Here is a 17,017-nt window from a genome sequence, read left to right on the forward strand (position 1 = left end):
TGCGTACTGAAAGAATTTGTTACAGTATTCCAGTTCCAGGAACATACTGCAAGATTAAAATTATTCTCTTAAAAAAATAATTCCCTACTTTTCCGCACGGTGGGACCGATTCTGATCCTTGCGGGCCAAATGGCTTAAAACGAACTGAGTAATATCTACAAAATAAGCGGCCATATTAAAATAAGAAAGATAAGAATAGAATCAAGAGACCGCAGAAATAAACATTCAAACTGAGACATCTCTAAAGTGTCGCAAGTAAGTCATTATTCGTATAGTCTTCTTTCTGTTCTTACACTTGAATAGTGACTACAAAATTTTGTAGGAGGACAGGGATAACAATCAGGGTGTAATATAACGATTTCTTTAGCAGAATTATTTTATACGTGAATTCCTATAGCAACAACATAAATTTTGTCTGCGGCTCTCAAATCTTCCGACGCAATTTACACTAGGTATTTTCCAATTGAATCACTGTATATATTATATTCTGTAACGTAGTGTATTTTAACCGTTCCTTTAATAAATAAAGTAAATCATCTAATGAGTAAACAAATTGAAATTTGTCCAAATGACTTGCATTTTTTTGAGTTGTTAGTCCGATTACTTTACTGAAGCAATAATGAACAAAAATTTTCTTTAGATTGCAGTTCGTCGGGATAATAAATAAATTTAAAAGCTCAGGTTTTTAAAATTTCTTATACGGGTCTATAATGGAGATTTAGAAATTCCGCTTAGTAGACCTTAGTTAATAACTGTCAGGAATCTGAAGATGTTTAAAATCTTTATATATAGTATCTCTAGCTTCATTCTGCGTTAACCGGTTTTGATACAAATTTCATCATGCGTACGAGTTACCGAAATCATCAAAATTCAATTTTTAAATTCTCCCTATAGGTTCGGATATAAAAGTTAAAAAAAACATTATCTCTTAGCATTATTACCATTCCAATCAACTGCAATCTAAAGAAATTTTTTCTTACTCGTTTACTCATAGAAAACTAGCCGGAGTAACGTCTAAAAAAGATTCATGTCATTTCAACCTATTTTAAAAATATTATTCCATTTTTGAAATACTATTAACATACTTCCTGCAACAAGTGTATGTTTGTACCTCAATGTTTTCACGTTAACGGGGCACAATATAATATAGAATGCATATTAACTTACTTCGCTACTAGTGTCACGAAAAGTCTTAACAAGAGAATCATAGAAACGAACAGAAAGTGGAACTGTATACTCCTTATATGGTAAGTATATATTACATATACCCCTTCTATATGGAAAATTTCCTGCAGAATATATCACGTATAGATTATGAGTTCATTTGTAAATGCAATTCGAACTTTACAAGATAAGTGCTTAACAGTATGCGATTTTCGTGTGCGATGTGGTGAAGAATAATAATCTCGAAGAATGATTGTATTTATCTGTTTATTGTCCTCATAAAATGTGCATTTGATATACAGGAACACTCCTTTAATTCATTGAATATCCAAAACATTTTTTTTGATTATTGTATTGACATCTGGAACTGGTGCCCATTCCATATTGGTGTTCCCGTTAAAAGTGCCGATTAACACTTTATCTAAACAAACAAATGTATAGAGTTTTTATCATTATGCTTATAACGAAGATACTAAAAAATTGTAATAAGTAGACATAATCAAATGCGACCTTACCCTGCACATCTTAGCTAATTCCGGACGTCTGCATGCAAATTTTTTCGGCGATTTGCACACTGGTGGTAGCTGGTAAAAAATAGACGACGCCAGAATTATTTCAGGTCTAAAACGGAAGATGTGGTTATATTGGAAGTACAGTAAATTTTCCCTAATTAATTTTCAGGGTGCAAACAAAAATGGACAATTTGAAAAGTGAAGATATGATTATTCTAGCCTTGCACCTTTTCTTATAGTCGTTGACAATTGGCAACCATAAAAACGAGCCGCAAGGCTTGAATGATCGCATTGATTCTTCCAGAACGGTCTATTTTGTTTTCAAGCTCTGAGGGACAATTAAAAATACTCTTGAAGAATGAACCCTACATCTTCTATTTATTATAAATAAATACAACTTTAAGAATCAACATGAGTGCACAAAAAAAGAAAATATTAGATATTTATATTTATAATCGCAGATAAGCATATATCGTAGGTATCATGACACTAGGTTGAACTTTATTTTTAATATAGTGGTTTTGAATGCAGTGAATAGTACTAATTCGACTTCTTAGAGAGCGGCGTTTGTGATCTCTCTCTCTCTCTCTCTCTCTCTCTTTCTCTCTCTCTCTCTCTCTCTCCTTTGAAATTTATAAATCGAATTATTAAAATTTTCCTCATTGACACAGATATAAGGTTTCAAAAATTTTTTTTCTTTCCGTTAGTCAAGCCAGTTGAAATTTGTTCGCAAGTTCTTATACGTATTATCTAATAAACTAATACTTCTAAAAACATACAAAAATTAGACTTATGTTGCTTCTATTTGATACAATTATGTCTCTTCTTCATGATTCTCCGCGAATGCTATTCTCTACTTTTATTATTACTATACTCGTCTATCGATAAGTATTTGCTTTTGAAGGATCTTTACTATTTGATTTTTTGCTACAGATATTTTAGATAAAATTAGGCAAAGATCCGCATGGGATGTGATCCACACATGATCAACACGTAGATGACAAAAGATCGAGATGTATTGTTCACATTTATCATAATACAAGTCTTTGATACATAATCTAGGTTTTTGAAGAAAATTTTCTTAGCACTACGAACAAGTTTCCAACGCAATGCGTTAAAAATGATTGTTCTAGAGTTATAGCTAGACTGCGAGAGTTTATGCAAATGAATAATCCAGTAAAATCATCTTAACAAATGAAGAAACTGAAATATATTTCATCATTAAAAGATACAAAAATATATATTTTCCTGTTACATATGTTGGAATATCCAGAAATTCTAAAATTTTTAAAGCACTGCCAATTATTCTCACCAAAAATTCTGCATGCATTCTAATACATAGAAGTATTATGTTTTGTATTAAATTAAATAGCAGTTACTTTGGAGATTTAATACTTTAAAAATGCATAGAGTTAATAAAATAAAAAGTTAATACAGTTAATATAGTTGAAAAGGTATAGAAATATTTTAGTTGTATGACATGAATAATATTATATTTTGATTTTAATGTAAAAACGTTAATACTTGAATTTGTGTAACGTTAAATTCATTTTTAAGTACGTCACATTGTATACAAAATTAGATACGTTGATTAAACATGATTTTACGAATTTCTTAGTATCTGTGCAAATGCAGATTTATCGAAGCTATGATATATATAGTTTATATATATCTTGCATAGAGTTTGTATATTCCCGCATATACATAGTCTGCATATTCATTACAAATAGTAACTGCATAAACTTCTACATATTAATTATAACGTTCGTGAGAACTGTGTGCGTTGTCGGAACAGCCGTGAGGTTTCGATTACCGTTAGGATATTCTTCGAGTTGCATTACAGCCGACCGAAAAGATATGAGATAAGATGGATTTTATTCGGAACGTAACAAATGCAATAATATTAAATGCAGATTAACTTACTCCAACTGCTGGTGTCACGAAAATTCCTGACATCAAAATCATGGAAATGAACAAAAAGAGGAGTTGTAGTTTGTGGTTCATGGTTGCAGGTTCTGTTGTACTAAGATTGTCAGTAGCTAATAACTGTCACAGTGGTTTCCTCTTTTTATATGGAAAACTTCGTGCAGAATATTCCGAAAATATAGATTATAATACTCGAAAATACAATTCCAACTTCACACGATAAATGTTTAACTGCGGTTTTCGCGTAGGACGTGACAAAGTGGTAGATGTGTTATCATTGGAAGTAGGGTAAGTGTATCAATGCCGATTAAAGTGACGGCCAAAGTGTAGAGGTGCGTCGTGTGAGCACCTGATATCGTTATTCCGCGATATTAACTATCTATCGGGTTGTAAGGCCGACTACGCTGCGCGACGGAATAGGACGATATCGTTGGCCGTTTACTTAAAAATGAACAACTGTTTTACTTAATAGATCGTGAATTTATAGTTTGAACGAATCGTAGACTAGAGTGACGAGCGACGTTGAACGATATGAACGAGGTTACGCAGGAGTAAAAAATGACTGACGTGAGCTGGTCAAGAGTTCTCGTTTTTATATGTTTCTCGCCGGGAGAAAACTTGAAGATCATTGGTTGATCGCGAGGTGGAAAGGGACCTTAGGTGTCCCGGTCATACCCAGTGTCGCAGGTAGCAAGAAATCCCGGAAGGGGTGACCGAAGGAATTAGAAATTTAGAAACTGCAGGCGAAGGCTCTACGAAATTGAAGGCCTAACGAACGTGACTTTTGTCAATTGCACGTCGTTCGTTGAAGGAACGTCAATTTGCCACGCTGCAACGAAGGTTCCCCGTAAATAAACTGTATTTTTAGGGATTGAAGAAAGGTAGTCCGTCCCGGAGTAAGTCAGGCGGACACAGCCGGAAAATTCCGTTGCAAGACGGAACACAAAGTTTTCACCGAATTAAGTCGGTTCTTTAACCTACGTTTCACTTCTTGAAACATTTTGGTTATATGTTGATACATTTTATGTCAGTACAAACTTTTTCATAAGTAAATCATGTAAACAATACGAAATATTTAACAAAAGATACATAACAATTTTTGAGGAAGTTACTGCCCCTTGAAAAGATGAAAGTTAATTACTGTGTCTCAGTTACCGAGCCTTTTCTAGTTACTGTGTGTCAATATCTGTAGACTAATCCAATTACTGTGCTTCAATTACCGTGATTAGTTCTATATAGATAATTCTATAACAGAAATGTAAAATCATGAAATATTTCGTTTTAAATTATTTAGCATAAATTATTATAAAATATATATTTCAATACTTTCTATATTCTTCAAAATAGGAAAGACAACCATGTGTAGCATACACACATTTTACGATTTAAGATTATAAGGTTAGGAGTAACCCGCTGTTTGCCATGAGAGGGCTCAGTAATCAATGCGCGCATCGAAAAAGCCATGAAATCATAATCTAGTTACATTGCACCGTAATACAAACAAGACGTAAATCTCATTTAGTACATTAAATAAAATATATTTCTAAGTAGTCGACTTATTATTGCGTTTTCTGTATTTTAACCGAGTTTTATTAATATCATTTCTTATTTTTTTAGTTTGGAAAGCATCATCTTACCTTTTTTTCATCCTTATTTGCAACGTGTTTCCGAAGTGTCTTAACAAGATCACGGAAAGACATGAATGTAACGTGCACGGATCTCGATTTCACGCAGGAAGATCTGCTAAGAACATTTGGATATACTTAATTCTAAATCCATTAACGTAGATAAAAAAAGAAATTACGCTGCAAGTTTCAGAATAGCATACAATGCGAATGGATTACTACGTTCTTGCTCTATTGAAACAACTGAATTCAATAATTATGCATTCTCCGAAACATTTATAAGAAAATCCTGTAATTTAAAGTTAATTGAATTTATATTAGTTCTACCGAAAAGTTTTGTCCATTTGTGAATTGAATGGAAATAATAAATTATTCATATATTTAATAATATTCATTGTACAATATATTTTGCATCGTTGTTTATTAGAATTTGTAAATATGATTTTTGAAAAATATATGTCTCAAATAAACATGTGCATTTTTGTGATTTATTTCACCAGCTTTTTTAACATTTTGGCATGTGCAAATTACATTTTAACATATAAGTATATGAATTTTTGAAAATGTCATTTCATCACAGGCCACTGTGATTCTAAGCTATTAATATAAAGATGCTTTTTGCAAAAATTCATTATAGGTTTCCACTACTAGGAACATAGTAGAAAATTTATATTCTCTTTTTCAAAAAGTGATTTCGACCTGAAAGTGAAAAGTTCTACGCACATTGGTACCTATTTTGATTTTAGCTGGCCCTTTGAAAATAAGTAAGATAAGTAGCATTGTAAGTTATCCCCTCACACTACGACCTCTTTCGTAGCTATGATGATGAAAAACGTCCTATACGTGAACAAAAACTTTTATTTATTTCTTGCTAACCTTTACATTAATGTTTAAATGTTGATGATTAAGGAGTAGTATTTTATATCGCTGTAAAAGCAGTTCATAGCATCCGATAAGTATATCTGACGTGATATCGTGGTGAAAGTGGTTAACATCAGAATTGTCCTAGTAATTAAACGATATAACATTCGGTTTTTGCACGCACTAAAGTGACAGAAATACGGTATACAATATGTTGTACAGATTACACCCAGTTCAAATTGATCTGCATGTTCTTGCCCGTTTCGTAGAAATAACATAATCAGGTTTAAGAAAGATAAAATTATTGACATCGATCTCGTCCATAATTTCATTGCATGAGAACATAATTGATATAATAATAATAATAATAATAATAATAATAAGATAAATCCTATTTCTAAAATCAATATGAGTGATCAAAGAAAAAAATTTCTAGATATCTATAATTATAATTGTAGATAGGAATGTGTATTGCGGATATGAATTAATATAGTAAAGTCTCCCTAATTGATGTTCAGATTTTGCAGAAAAATGGACAATTTGGGAAGAGGAGATACGATGATTCGAACCTTGCAGTTAGTTTCTATAGTTACCGATTGTCAACAATTATAAAAACAAGCTGCAAGGCTCGAATAATCGTATCTCCTCTTCCCAAATTGTCCATTTTTGTGCACAATTTAGGCGTCAATTAGGGGACATTACTGTACTAGGTTGAACTTTTGTAACATAGTGCATTTGATAGCAATTAGTAATTCGGCCTATCAGCGAGCGGCATTTGTGCACCTCTGAATGTTATAAATCGCATTGTTTAAATTCTCCTTATTGGATCAAGTACAAAGTTTGTATAAGGAAACAATTTCGATTGCAGGTCAAAAATATATTCAGAAGTGATAATTGGTTGGCAGGAAAGAGCATGTTTGTTACACAACGTAAAACACGTACAGTAAAGGTGTTCCCAAAACGTTGAGCATTAATAATGTAAATCACATTACAGTTCCTACAATTGGGCCATTCCAGTCTTATCTGCTTGGCCTTATGAAATGATAATTACATTGAAACCAAATTGCGGTAATTTATGTAAATGAAAAACCCACAGAAAAGTATCAATCGTCATTAAAAGAAATAAAAAATTTTTTTTTTCTCTTGCATCTTTTGCAAAATAAAGAAATTCACATATTTTGTAAGGACTACCGACCAGAATATGTTGCAAGATGCTTGAAATATGTGTCAGTTACATTGTGTAATATTAAAAAGGTAATCTTATACGTTTAAACTGATTTTGTCCAACAAAAGGAATCAACTTTCAATTGAGAATTTAGACAAAGGTATTGTCTGTTATTCTCACTAAAATTATGCATGCAACGTAATACATGAGTAGTATTATGTATAGTGTAATATTAATAATCAGATATTGATAAAGTTAATAAAGTTATTAAACATTGAGAGATTAATTCTTTAAAAATGAATAGTGTTAATACAGTTTAATATAGTTGCAAAAGTATACAAATATTTGATTTGTATAATACGAATAAAATACGCTCCGTACGAATATGAGAATTATTTTTTTTAGACAAGATTGTGCGATGTTAAATACATTCGTACGTACGTCACATAGATACAAAATCTATATATTCTATACAGATGATATACATCTTGCATATAGTTAGCATATTCTTGCATGTATGGAGTTTGCATATTCACTACATATTCTTAGTGCACCAAACTTCATCAGACCAATTATAAGGTTCGTGAGAACTATGTGCGTTGTCGGATCATGCGACATTTTTCGGTTACCTTTAAGTCATCATCCGAGCTGCAGAAACGGAAATGATATTATATATACCACAGATCGTGAATGCGTCCAATTAATAATATATTTCAGTCCTTGCCCATTACCGTGGCGCAATACAGCTGGCCGAAATAATATGAAATAATCTGAATTTTGTTCGGAATTTAACAAATGCAATAATACTAAATGCAACTTAACTTACTCCAACTGTTGGTGTCACGAAAATTCCTGACAAAAAAATCATGGGAACGAACAGAAGGAGGAGCTGTAGTTTGCGATTCATTATTGCAGGTTCTACTGTACTAAGCTTCTCAGTAGCCAATGACTGTCACTGTGGTTTCCTCTTCTTATATGGAAAACTTCGTGCAGAATTTTCGTAATGTAGACGCGATGAGAACAGTCGAAAATACAATTCTACCTTCAGACGAAAAATGTTTAATTGAGTGTGGATTTCGAGTATAAATGATACTAATCTGGAAAGTTGAATGCGTTTATCTGTATATTGTCCAAAAAAATTTGTGTTTAAGATATACAGGAACACTATTTAACTATTTAACATCCAGCACATTTTTTCCGGTTATTGGTCCGATTCCATCTTGGTGCTCCATTTCAAACAATCGTTGACAATTAACACTATACCGAAACAAACAATTGTATAGTACTTTTATTATTACTATTATAATGAACATGTTAAAAGAGAGTAATGAGTAGAAGTAATCAAACGTGATCATACACTGCATGGCTTACGTAGTTCCTCGATTCCGCAAACTACTTTTCTCGTCCATGCAAGGCACACATCTGGCACCTAAGTAGAAGACGCACGAATCATTTCAAATCCAAAACGCAAAACGTGCTTTTATTGGAAGTATAATGATTTACGTATTGCACTTGTCGCGAAAGCGGTACAAACTGCTACCCTACCATTTCGTTCTTTTTATTCAAAACAGTTGAAATTTTTCCGAAAATTCTTTTACACGTTCATGTACTAGTAATCTAGTTCTCCGAATGCATTTCTCTTCTTCTTTAATTGCAATACTCGATAATAGATGAGCTGTTTGCTTTCAAAGAACAATTTGGTTAACAGGTCAAAAATACATTCAGAAGCGATTATCAATGTTTGAGAAAGAGAATATCAGTTCTGCAGCATACTTTACTTTTAGTAAAGGTGTCTAAATTTTATATAAAATACTATTAAAATCCTCAAATCCTAAATTCACATTTTTATCCATTATCAAAAGGGTTTCAACTAGTGTAGTCATTTGGATTCAACAATTTTATTCATGGTTGCATCAACCACAATAAAATTTCTGTAAAATCAGCAATTTCAAACAATATATAGTGGACTTAGCGAAAATCAATTTAATTTCGTACGTACGTTTTCCAATCGCTCCTTTCGGAGTATTTATTCAGGCGTAACAGGAAAATGTTGATACGTAAAGTATCAGTGCAGTGGATTATTTCAGTACACCTACATACATAGGTATGTAAAACGCTCGATGTATCTACCGAAAAGACAACTTTTGATACATTTTCATTGCGACGTGTTTTCCAAGCTTTATTCGAACAGTTTATTTTCATTTATTTTTAGCCTGCCTTGAAACTCGTGAAACATCTCAAAGTATCTGACGATGTAATATTGGTTCCCATGAAAACGAGACGTTAATAACAGGAACGGTCTTCCTGAAAAGAATTCTATTTAATAAGGGAAGCAAAAAGTTCTCTAACCTGTTTAAAGTCTGGCAAATTCTTCTATTCCTTCGGCTGCGTCTCAAAGTAAGTTACAGAAACTTGATACCATAAAGCAACTATTCTTCTTCCTATTCGACTGACAACTACTTTTTCCAAAGAAAACAGACTAAATGATCGTGGGAATGTTCTTCTATATTCACCATCACCATTATTTTAAGTAAAATGGATTATTGTACAAAATTATTTTTCCACACAATCTTGACGATTTTGATGATTTTTTTTATCTGCTGGATTTAATACGTAGCGTGTGACCTATTTAAATTGACCATGTCAAGTATCTTTGAAATCGTTTATAACACTAGAAAATATTTCAAACTAAATTTGAAAGGTTTTAGGGGGCTTGTAATCTTATACTAATAAGATTTTTTTAGGTGAATGCGTCGAGGACAAATAGAGTTGAATTATATTTTTTTAGTGGAATTATATATTTTTTATTATACTACACGATTTAGGTCGTAATTCTCTTTATAAAAATATTAAGGCATTTATTGCGAAAAAATCAATTGTTTACAAGATATTTGATTTTTACTATCTTTCAGTGATCATTCAAATTCTTTTTGTTAATGTAACAGCAATTTATTTCATTTAATTGCTGAAAATTGTGTCATTTGGTGGCGATTTATGTACACTGAGTTAAAATGGCAAGAACTCAAGGTTAATTCAACAGTAACCTATGCGACATTCTGTACAAAAATAACTGCGGATTTTTATGGAATATAAATAATTTCTACACAAATTGAAATTAAGGTAAGCTACATGTACATATTTTGTTTCAGAATCAATTTAATAAGTTGAAAATGGTGGAAATCTTTTTATAATCTCGTTAAATGTACTGTCTTCAAAAGCAGATTTTTATAGGGATATAAGTAGAAATTTTAATTGCGTTGGATTATTATTGTAAAGTCAATTTTAGCCAATTCTAAACAGGGGTAAATTAATTACAATAAATTTTTAACATAAGATTTAATTATAATAAATTTTTATTATAAATTTCAATTATAATCGATTCTTAATAACATGTAAATTATGGTACAGTTTTATAAGTATATTTATATTTTTTGAGATTTCAAGGTCATCGATATTTTTACAAACGGGATTACATATTTCTATCACTATATCATGATAGCTAAGATCAAGACGAATCCAATAACCTATAATACCATGACATTCATGTGGCCTTGGGTACGAAAAATAAAGAAATTTTTAGACATGGGCACGCATAATGAAATAAGTACAACAGGGAAATCAGCAATGGCTTTTTTTTTGTTCGCAGAGCTTCATTTTACCTTTTTTTCATTTTTATTCGTTAGACGTTTCTTAATAGTTTTCAAAGCAATTTCAGGAATCTAAAACTTTAGATTTTGCATTTTCAAGGTTTTTAGAAACCAAAAGTTTTGATTCGCTTATGAAAAATACACATAAAATTTTATTTGCAAAATTCAACATGAATAAATGAAATCAATGAAATTTTATTTTGAAAATTCGATATTTTTAATTGAATAATGTTGTCTTTAAATATAAATAAAATTATTGTGAGGACGCAGTAATCAGGGAGGAGTATAGTAAGTGATACACTTACTTTATAATGTTTTACATATTGCCAAGCAGCTATCGCGTAGCTCATTCACTCTGCTACATAAATGTAACGTGAACGGATCGTGTTTTCACGCAACAAGATCAGCTAGGATCATTTAAACAGTCGTAATTCTAAATCCCTTAACATAGATGAAACGGGAAATCATTTTTGTTCCAGATTAATATTTACAACGATAACGATGCAAGCTTCGGAATAGCACGTAATGCTTCGTTGCCGTCATATTGAAACAATTAAATTCATCAAAATTTATTCTGCATTCTACAAAACATCTATAAGAAAGCACTGAAAGTGGACTTCTCCATTTCTTTATTCATAACAAGTGTATGAATGGTTCAATATCATAGTGACGTAAATCCCATATTCCCAATTACGAGAAACAATGAGCCTTTTTATTTACCAACACGTGTATTGTTTACTGGCAAATTTATTGTTCGGATATTTTAGAGTTATGTTAATTTATGTTAGACAAGTGAAAGGAAATAATAAATTCTTCATGCATTTAATAATATTTCTTGTAGAATTTAAATTTCGTCGTTACTTATGACCTCTCGCCAGCGTGATAGCAATTTGTAAATATCATTTTTGAGAAATATATGTATTGAAACTTAGAATCACATTATTTGACAGAACCTTTCTATATATGTACCTAATAATAACTCTAGAATTTAGTTCACTTGCTTTTTATCATCATGGCATATGCATTCTAACCTACTCAGATAAGATGCGTACTGAAAGAATTTGTTACAGTATTCCAGTTCCAGGAACATACTGCAAGATTAAAATTATTCTCTTAAAAAACTAATTCTCTACTTTGCCGCACAGTGGTACCGATTCTGATCCTTGCGGGCCTAATGGCTTAAAACGAACTGAGTAATATCTACAAAATAAGCGGCCATATTAAAATAAGAATGATAAGAATAGCATCAAGAGACCGCAGAAATAAACATTCAAACTGAGACATCTCTAAAGTGTCGCAAGTAAGTCATTATTCGTATAGTCTTCTTTCTGTTCTTACACTTGAATAGTGACTACAAAATTTTGTAGGAGGACAGGGATAACAATCAGGGTGTAATATAACGATTTCTTTAGCAGAATTATTTTATACGTGAATTCCTATAGCAACAACATAAATTTTGTCTGCGGCTCTCAAATCTTCCGACGCAATTTACACTAGGTATTTTCCAATTGAATCACTGTATATATTATATTCTGTAACGTAGTGTATTTTAACCGTTCCTTTAATAAATAAAGTAAATAATCTAATGACTAAACAAATTGAAATTTGTCCAAATGATTTGCATTTTTTTGAGTTGTTTGTCCGATTACTTTACTGAAGCAATAATGAACAAAAATTTTCTTTAGATTGCAGTTCGTCGGGGTAATAAATAAATTTAAAAACTCAGGTTTTTAAAATTTCTTATACGGGTCTATAATGGAGATTTAAAAATTCCGCTTAGTAGATCTTAGTTAATAACTGTCAGGAATCTGAAGATGTTTAAAATCTTTATATGTAGTATCGCTAGCTTCATTCTGCGTTAACCGGTTTTGATACAATTTTCATCATGCGTACGAGTTACCGAGATCATCAAAATTCAATTTTTAAATTCTCTTTATAGGTTCGGATAAAAAAGTTAAAGAACAACATTATCTCTCAGCATTATTACCATTCCAATCAATTGCAATCTAAAGAAATTTTTTCTTACTCGTTTACTCGTAGAAAACTAGCCGGAGTAACGTCTAAAAAAGATTCATGTCATTTCAACCTATTTTAAAAATATTATTCCATTTCAAATACTATTAACATACTTCCTGCAACAAGTGTATGTTCGTACCTCTATGTTTTCACGTTAACGGGGCACATTGTGATATAGAATGCATATTAACTTACTTCGACTACTAGTGTCACGAAAAGTCTTAACAAGAGAATCATAGAAACGAACAGAAAGAGGAACTGTATACTCCTTATATGGTAAGTATATATTACATATACCCCTTCAATATGGAAAATTTCGTGCAGAATATTTCACGTATAGATTATGAGTTCATTTGTAAATGTAATTCGAACTTTACAAGATAAGTGCTTAACAGTATGCGATTTTCGTGTGAGTTGTGGTGAAGAATAATAATCTCGTAGAATGATTGTATTTATCTGTTTATTGTCCACATAAAATGTGCATTTGATATACAGGAACACTCCTTTAATTCATTTAATATCCAACACAATTTTTTTTATTATTGTATTGACATCTGGAACTGGTGCCCATTCCATATTGGTGTTCCCGTTAAAAGTGCCGATTAACACTTTCTCTAAACAAACAAATGTATAGAGTTTTTATCATTATGCTTATAACGAAGATACTAAAAAAGTGTAATAAGTAGACATAATCAAATTCGACCTTACCCTGCAAATCTGAGCTACTACCGGATGTCTGCATAACAATTTTTTCGGCAATTTACACGCAGGTGGTAGTTTCTAAAAAATAGACGACACCAGAATTATTTTGTGTCCAAAATAGAAGATGTGGTTATATTGGAAGTACAGTAAATTTACCCTAATTAATTTTCAGGGTGCAAACAAAAATGGATAATTTGGACAGTGAAGAAGATTATTCGAGCCTTGCACCTTTTCCTATAGTCGTTGACAATCGGCAACCATAAAAACGAGCCGCAAGGCTTGAATAATCGTATCGCCTCTTCCAAAAAGGTCTATTTTGTTTACAAGCTGAGGGACAATTAAAAATACTCCTGAAGAATGAACCCTCCATCTTCAATTTATTATAAATAAATTCAACTTCAAGAATCAATATGAGTGCACAAAGAAAGAAAATATTAGATATTTATACTTATAATCGCAGATAAGCATATATCGTAGGTATCATAACACTAGGTTGCACTTTATTTTTAATATAGTGGCTTTGAAAGCAATGCATAGTACTAATTCGACTTCTTAGAAAGCGGCGTTTGTGATCTCCTTTGAAATTTATAAATCGAATTATTAATATTTTTCTCATTGACACAGATTTAAGGTTTCAAAAAATTTTCTTTCTTTTTGTTAGTCAAGCCACCTGAAATTTTTTCGCAAGTTCTTATAGGTATTATCTAATAAACTAATTCTTCTAAAATCATACAAAAATTAGACTTATGTTGCTTCTATTTGTTACAATTATGTCTCTTCTTTTTGATTCACCGAATGCTATTCTCGATAAGTATTTGCTTTTGAAGAATCTTTACTATTTGATTTTTTGCTACAGATATTTTAGACAAAATTAGGCAAAGATCCGCATGGGATGTGATCCAGACACGATCAACACGTAGATGACAAAAGATCGAGATGTATTGTTCACATTTATCATAATACAAGTCTTTGATACATAATCTAGGGTTTTGAAGAAAATTTTCTTGGCACTACGAACAAGTTTCCAACGCAATGAGTTAAAAATGATTGTTCTAGAGTTATAGCTAGACTGCGAGAGTTTATGCAAATGAATAATCCAGTAAAATCATTTTAACAAATGAAGAAACTGAAATATATTTCATCATTAAAAGATACAAAAATATATATTTTCCTGTTACATATGTTGGAATATCCAGAAATTCTAAAATTTTTAAAGCACTGTCAATTATTCTCACCAAAAATTCTGCATGCATTCTAATACATAGAAGTATTATGTTTTGTATTAAATTAAATAGCAGTTACTTTGGAGATTTAATACTTTAAAAATGCATAGAGTTAATAAAATAAAAAGTTAATACAGTTAATATAGTTGAAAAGGTATAGAAATATTTTAGTTGTATGACATGAATAATATTATATTTTGATTTTAATGTAAAAACGTTAATACTTGAATTTGTGTAACGTTAAATCCATTTTCAAGTACGTCACATTGTATACAAAATTAGATACGTTGATTAAACATGATTTTACGAATTTCTTAGTATCTATGCAAATGCAGATTTATCGAAGCTATGATATATACAGTTTATATATATCTTGCATAGAGTTTGTATATTCCCGCATATACATAGTCTGCATATTCATTACAAATCGTAAGTGTATAAACTTCTACATATTAATTATAACGTTCGTGAGAACTGTGTGCGTTGTCGGAACAGCCGTGAGGTTTCGATTACCGTTAGGATATTCTTCGAGTTGCATTACAGCCGACCGAAAAGATATGAGATAAGATGGATTTTATTCGGAACGTAACAAATGCAATAATATTAAATGCAGATTAACTTACTCCAACTGCTGGTGTCACGAAAATTCCTGACATCAAAATCATGGAAATGAACAAAAAGAGGAGTTGTAGTTTGTGGTTCATGGTTGCAGGTTCTGTTGTACTAAGATTGTCAGTAGCTAATGACTGTCACAGTGGTTTCCTCATTTTATATGGAAAACTTCGTGCAGAATATTCCGAAAATATAGATTATAATACTCGAAAATACAATTTCAACTTCACACGATAAATGTTTAACTGCGGTTTTCGTGTAGGACGTGACAAAGTGGTAGATGTGTTATCATTGGAAGTAGGGTAAGTGTATCAATGCCGATTAAAGTGACGGCCAAAGTTTTCACCGAATTAAGTCGGTTCTTTACCCTACGTTTCCCTTCTCAAAACATTTTGATTATATGTTGATACATTTTATGTCAGTACAAATTTTTTCACAACTAAATCATGTAAACAATACGAAATATTTCACAAAAGATACATAACAATTTTTGAGGAAGTTACTGCTCCCTTGAAGAGATGAAAGTTAATTATTGTGTCTCAGTTACTGAGCCTTTTCTAGTTACTGTGTGTCAATATCCGTAGACTAATCCAATTACTGTGCTTCAATTACCGTGATTAGTTCTATGTAGATAATTCTATAACAGAAATGTAAAATCATGAAATATTTTGTTTTAAATTATTTAGCATAAATTATTATAAAATATATGTTTCAATACTTACTATATTCTTCAAAATAGGAAAGAAAACCATCTGCAGCATACACACATTTTACGATTTAAGAATATAATGTTAGGAGTAACCCGCTGTTTGTCATGAGAGGACCCAGTAATCAATGTGCGCATCGAAAAAGCCATGAAATCATAATCTAGTTACATTGCACCGTAATACAAACAAGACGTAAATCTCATTTAGTACATTAAATAAAATATATTTCTAAGTAGTCGACTTATTATTGTCTTTTCTGTATTTTAACCGAGTTTTATTAATATCATTTCTTATTTTTTTAGTTTGGAAAGCATCATCTTAACTTTTTTCATCCCTATTTGCAACGTGTTTCTGAAGTGTCTTAACAAGATCAAGGAAAGAACACATCAAAGCAATTTTAGGAATCTAAGACTGAAGATTACGCATTTTCTAGGTACTTTAATTTGATTATAAAAATTAGAGATGAAATATAATTTCAAATATTCAATATTTTTAATTGAATAATGCTATTTTTAAATATATACATAAGATTATTGTGAGGACACAGTAATCAGGGAGGAGCACAGTAAGTGTCACACATATATATTATAATATTTTACATACTGCCACACAGCTATTGCATAGCACGGTCAGACTGCTACATGAATGTAACGTGCACGGATCTTGATTTCACGCAACAAGATCTGCTAAGAACATTTGGATATACTTAATTCTAAATCCATTAACGTAGATAAAAAAAGAAATTACGCTGCAAGTTTCAGAATAGCATACAATGCGAATGGATTACTACGTTCTTGCTCTATTGAAACAACTGAATTCAATAATTATGCATTCTCCGAAACATTTATAAGAAAATC

General features: G+C 31.3%; 1 protein-coding gene and 2 long non-coding RNA genes across 3 annotated transcripts in view; 1 reads left to right on the forward strand and 2 right to left on the reverse strand.

Moving 5' to 3' along the window:
• LOC143259277 (potassium voltage-gated channel protein Shaw-like) overlaps positions 1–17,017 on the forward strand; it is a 421,748-nt gene that overhangs the window by 84,519 nt on the left and 320,212 nt on the right. The gene's annotated exons all lie outside the window — the stretch shown is intronic.
• On the reverse strand, positions 1,415–4,162 carry LOC117220121 (uncharacterized). Its single transcript, XR_004490189.2, has 3 exons — positions 3,600–4,162; positions 1,680–1,748; positions 1,415–1,585 (listed from the first exon to the last, which is right to left on the reverse strand). It is a non-coding gene; the product is annotated as an uncharacterized LOC117220121 (long non-coding RNA).
• On the reverse strand, positions 13,360–15,619 carry LOC143259358 (uncharacterized). The gene is made up of 3 exons (XR_013033162.1): positions 15,465–15,619; positions 13,625–13,696; positions 13,360–13,530 (listed from the first exon to the last, which is right to left on the reverse strand). It is a non-coding gene; the product is annotated as an uncharacterized LOC143259358 (long non-coding RNA).

Source organism: Megalopta genalis, chromosome 4 (assembly GCF_051020955.1).
Source record: "Megalopta genalis isolate 19385.01 chromosome 4, iyMegGena1_principal, whole genome shotgun sequence".
Classification (NCBI taxonomy): Eukaryota; Metazoa; Arthropoda; class Insecta; order Hymenoptera; family Halictidae; genus Megalopta; species Megalopta genalis.